The following is a 4,922-nucleotide window of genomic DNA, read 5'->3' on the forward strand; positions in this document are numbered from 1 at the left end:
TGCGTTCATTTTCTTAACTTTCAAGATAATTCATGTCCATGTTCCAGAGTGAGACTGACCTGTGATCTTCCTCTCTCATAATGTCCCTATACGGTTAGGTTTGCAGGTAATACCAGCCTCAGTTTGGTAGTTTCTTCTTAAAAAGTTGAATATAAACCCACCATATGGCCCAGCCATTCCACTGGTACATATTTACCCAAGAGAAATGAAAGAATATATCCCCACAGGACTATACACAAACGGTCACGGCAACTTTATTTATAGCTGGAGGTAAAACAAATATTCATCGATGGGCAAATGCGTAAACAAGCTGTGGAATACCCACACAACAGAATACTATCTAGCAGTAAAAATAAACGAATTGCTGATTCAAGCATCATGGTTGAATCTCAAAATAATAATGTGGGTGAACGTATAAAGAGAGCCTGTATTGTAGGATTTCATAAAAAGACAAACAATGACAAGAGGCAGTGGTTGCCGGAGGGGGGTGGTCTGCGTTCATTATTTCTATTGCAGTGACGGCCTGATGAGTTTACACCTGTGTCAAGCTCATATATATGTTTAGATATATGTAATTTATTCTAAGAAAACTGCCTCAACAAATTCATTTAAAAGGTACATTAACTGGTAAACAAACAAACAAACAACTCACGATGCACTCTGCAAAACCTGATTGGGTGTCTGGTCTTTCTCCCTCTTAACTTTCCTACGCTGTGGAAGTGTGACCTCCCTGGGCCCCGGCTGGCCGCCCTGGAAACGCGCGCGAGGCCTGCGGGGCGATTCAGAAAAGCCTTCCCCGGGGCTCCTGCCCCCGCACAACCGCGGCGCGGACCGGAGAGAACCCCGGGGGCTCCCCAGGCAGGTCAGGGGCGTCTTCTCCGGAGCTTAGGTGGGACAGGGCTCGGGTGGCAGCAGGGGCGGCGCGGCGGCAGCACCCGCAGGTCGGGCAGCTTCCGGGGCCGCACGTCCCCCACCGCGCTCCACCCCCGCCCGGGGCCACCGTCCCTGCAAGCGGAGCGGGAGCCCGTGGGAGTTCAGGCCGGTCCGCCCGGTGCAGACTGGTTTGGTCCGGCGCGCGCCAGACGGGGCTCCCGCCCTCCCCCCCTCCCCACCCCCCTTCACCCCCGCATCCCTGCGCCGCGCTGCTCCGGGGGCGCAGCCTTCTGCTTGGTTCCGGCGGGGGCAGCCCCCGAGCGCGGGGTTCCGTGGCCCGGGCGGGGGCCCCGAGGCGCTCCCCGCGCTGAGTTACCTCCGACCAGACCATTGCTTTGAAAGTTTTAGAGAAGCCTCCGGTAAGCAACGGATTTTCGCCGCGGGCAGACCTCGAGAACGAACTGAAAATATGTCCCGGTTTAAGGCCGTGAATCTCACTTGCCGCGCCGTCTTGCTCGGTCCTTTCGTCCGCGCCGTCTCCATCTCCGCGGGCTCGGCGCGGGGCGCGGGCTCTTCTCTCGCCTCCCCTGGGGGCGGCAGGCTCGCGGCGGGGTCTCAGGCCCGCGGGCAGGGCCGGCGGCGGGGCCGAGGTGCGGGGCGGCAGGTGGTCCCGCCGCCTTGGGGAAGGGGTCGTGAGCCCGAGTCAGCGGGGGTCACGCCTCTGCTCTGGCTACCGGCGTGCGGGAGCGGACTCCCCTCGGGAGCGGCGGCGTCCACACCGGCTCAAAACAGAGGGTTTTCCGTGCGGCGGCTGTGAAGTCCTCGCGCGCGACCGCGGGGCGCCGGGCGCGGGAGGAGGTCATCGCTGGCCCAAGTGACCGAGAGGGACCCGTGCTGCAGGGGCCGAGAGGGCAGAGCCTTCCCGCTGCCGGCCGCTGTGCGTGCACCTGCCCCGCCGCCTCCTGCACGGGTCCCAGCTCCAGGGCCGCAGCGCCCCATTTCCTTCGGGAGTCGGGGAGCGGGGTCCTGAGGGTCGAGGCGCACAGGCCTGGGGGGGAGCAGCGTGAAAAAGGGAGCTGCAACCACGGAGGGAGTCGAACCCTCAATCTTCTGATCCGAAGTCAGACGCCTTATCCATTAGGCCACGTGGTCCAACGACTCTTTTGTTGCAAAAAATACGTCAAGTGTTGAGCATCCGGGCTCTCCGGATTATTTGCGGATTGCCCGCGGACTGCCCTTTTGCAGCCCAACAAAGTCCCGTTACTTCTCCGTAAATCCCACTTCAGAGAACGTGGCTGCCGCTCGCCAAAGCCAAATCACTTCACGCGGTGACAGGCGGAAGCACAGCGGGACTCTGGCTTCCTCCACCCCCTTTAACCGACTGCACGTGTCCTTTGTGAACGCAAGTGCGAACTGGTGCGGCGCCGGCGCTGCCCGCCTCGTCCACGTGCAAAGACAGGAGGAAAGGGCCAGCCATCCTGGGCCAGACTCCCAGGTCACCTTTAAGAGGACAAAGTCAGAACAGAGACCCCTGGAGGAGGACAAAGTCAGAACAGAACCCTAGGAGTAAAGGAAAATCACAGTAAGTTTGGCGCAATGCTGCTGGGACAGTGTCAGGTTGGGCGGGATCCAGGGCACCTCCGAGGCCTTGGCCCTCCTGCACAGAATGGAGCCGCCAGTGCCTTCCAGGGACCTTTGTAAGAAGGCGCAGAAGGTCCAGAAAGGGCCATCCTCTTGGGCAGCCGCACATACCAATAGCCCCAAATCATTCAATAAATTGAATAAATAGTCAACTTTTTTCCCACAGAGAGGATTCCAAGCCCCGATATTGTAATCTGGAAGATCTGCAAAGTATTCCAAGGAGAAAAATTTCAAGTGGACAAAAACGCCTCCAAATATAGTGACAGAGGGAAGTCTTACCATCTCATTTTATAAGCCTGACTTTGTCCTAAGGTCAAAGCCAGACAAAGACAAGGTGAGAAAGGAAGATCACAGACAAGGAAATTTTTTTAACCGGATTTTTAAAATACAAAAACAATATGCAGAAAACAGCACTTAAAGGTAAAAAATTCAAAACATTCTGTTTGAGACGGGGGACACCTGGAGTAGACCAGGAATGCCATTTCTATTCCCTAGCAGACAAAAGGAAAAATTAAAAAAAAAAAAAGGTATAATGACTAGAAAGGAAGAAACAGAGCTGTCTTTAAAAAAACAAACAAACAAACAAATAAAAAACCAGACTGTATGCTTGTGTACAAAGATCAACTAAGTAAAAAAAAAAAAAAAAACTATTATAATTAGAAGAGTTTTAACACATTTTCCTGACAGCTGTAACAATTTACAAAAGCAATTACATGCAATAAAGAAAAATCTAGAAACCACACAAAATAAGATAGTAACACGATATGTCAATAACAAGAAAATCTCTCAAAACAAAGATAGCATGGTTTCATTTATAGAAACTACAAATTAAGTATACTAACTAATCTATTTTTTTATGGATACAGCATAATATTTAAAAGAAAGAGAATGATCACCATAAGTATTGTTATACTGGTTATCTCAGAGTGAGAGAGACATGTAACAGGGAAATGTTCTCTTTCTTAACCGGTGGCTTTTCCTTTTTTATAGTTGAAATGTAACAAACATCCAGGAAAGTACTGAAACATACATATACACACACGACTATTTGCAAAGAGAACGTATCTGTGAACTTTCACCCATACCTTTTGTTCCACTTTATTGCCACTGTTTCCATCAAATGAGACCCAGAACTAAGTTTGTCACTTGAGCTATGTCAGGAAATAGAATATCACTGGCTAGTCTCACAGCAGGTGTCCTCCCGCACCCTGCAATCACTTTCTTCATAAGGTAACCACTCTCTTGATTTCTGACAGCACTTACTGATTTTGTCTTACTGAGTTAGACAAAATGTACTTCTATGCCCAGCTTCTCTCGAGTAGCACCAGGTGGGAGTCACCCATGCTGCATTTAACAATGCTCTTTTTTGTTGAATTGTATGAATATGTCTCAACGTACCTATCCATTCTGCTCATGATGGACATTTGGGCTGTTTCCAGTTTGGGGAAATCAAGAATTCGGCTATTAAGAACTCCTGTGCAGGGTGACTGGGTAACTAAGTCAGTTAAGCACCTGATTTTTGATTTTGGCTCAGGTCATGATTCAGGGTTGTGAGATCAAACCCTGTGTCACCTGCTCAAGATTCTCTCTCCCCCTCTCCTCCTTCCCCTCCCCTGCGCGCGCTCTCTCCATCTCTAAAAACAAACAAACAAACATACAAAACCCACCACTCTTCTAAATCTCTTTTGTGTGTGTGGACTTGCGCACAAGTTTTTTGGGTATAGTGATTAAGAAGTTGACTACTACTGATGTTTGCTGATAGCTTTCAAGACAACCCTCTTCACACGGCTCAGCCAGCTCCTGAGAAAGACCACAAGCTCCCTGTCTTGGCACGAGTGGGAAGGTCAAACTGCACAATCCTGGTTCAGACTCAGGAACCTTCACCCAGCCCCACCCTCCAGCTACAGTAATAGCCAAAGCTACTCACCCATCCTTGCTCTCTCCAACCATTTTTGGACCTCTTTGGGAGCCTTGTCGGCTCTCCCCAAAAAAGCCTCATTATGTAAGAAATGTTTTCATATCCTCCTGGTGCGCATGTAGCATTATCAGTTCTGTGATTTAAACCAAATGGGGGTGGGGCACTTACTTTCAGCCAAATGATTACAGGACAGATGTGTACTTAGGACTGGAATTGCTGAGTCATGGCAAGAATGTTTAACTCTCCACAAACACAGTTGCAAGCGGCGTATGTGATTTCCATACATCTGTAATTACATAGAAAGGAAATGGACAAGCTGAAAACACCCAAGGATGAAATATAACAAACTAGAGGGGCATCTTGGTAGCTCAGTCGTTAAGCATCTGCCTTTAGCTCAGGTCATGATCCTCTGGTCGTGGGATGGAGCCCCACATCTGGCTCCCTGCTGTTCGGGAAGCCTGCTTCTCCCTCTCCCAGTTCCCCTTTGTGT

At 50.6% G+C, this 4,922-nt stretch overlaps 1 long non-coding RNA gene across 1 annotated transcript; it reads right to left on the reverse strand.

The window, feature by feature from the left end:
- Positions 1-238: 238 nt before the first annotated feature.
- Positions 239-4,516, reverse strand: LOC309858060. The gene is made up of 2 exons (XR_014308028.1): positions 4,442-4,516; positions 239-2,433 (listed from the first exon to the last, which is right to left on the reverse strand). It is a non-coding gene; the product is annotated as an uncharacterized lncRNA (long non-coding RNA).
- Between the last annotated feature and the right edge of the window lie 406 nt (positions 4,517-4,922).

This window comes from Mustela nivalis, assembly GCF_964662115.1.
Source record: "Mustela nivalis genome assembly, contig: HAP1_SCAFFOLD_1817, whole genome shotgun sequence".
Lineage (NCBI taxonomy): Eukaryota > Metazoa > Chordata > Mammalia > Carnivora > Mustelidae > Mustela > Mustela nivalis.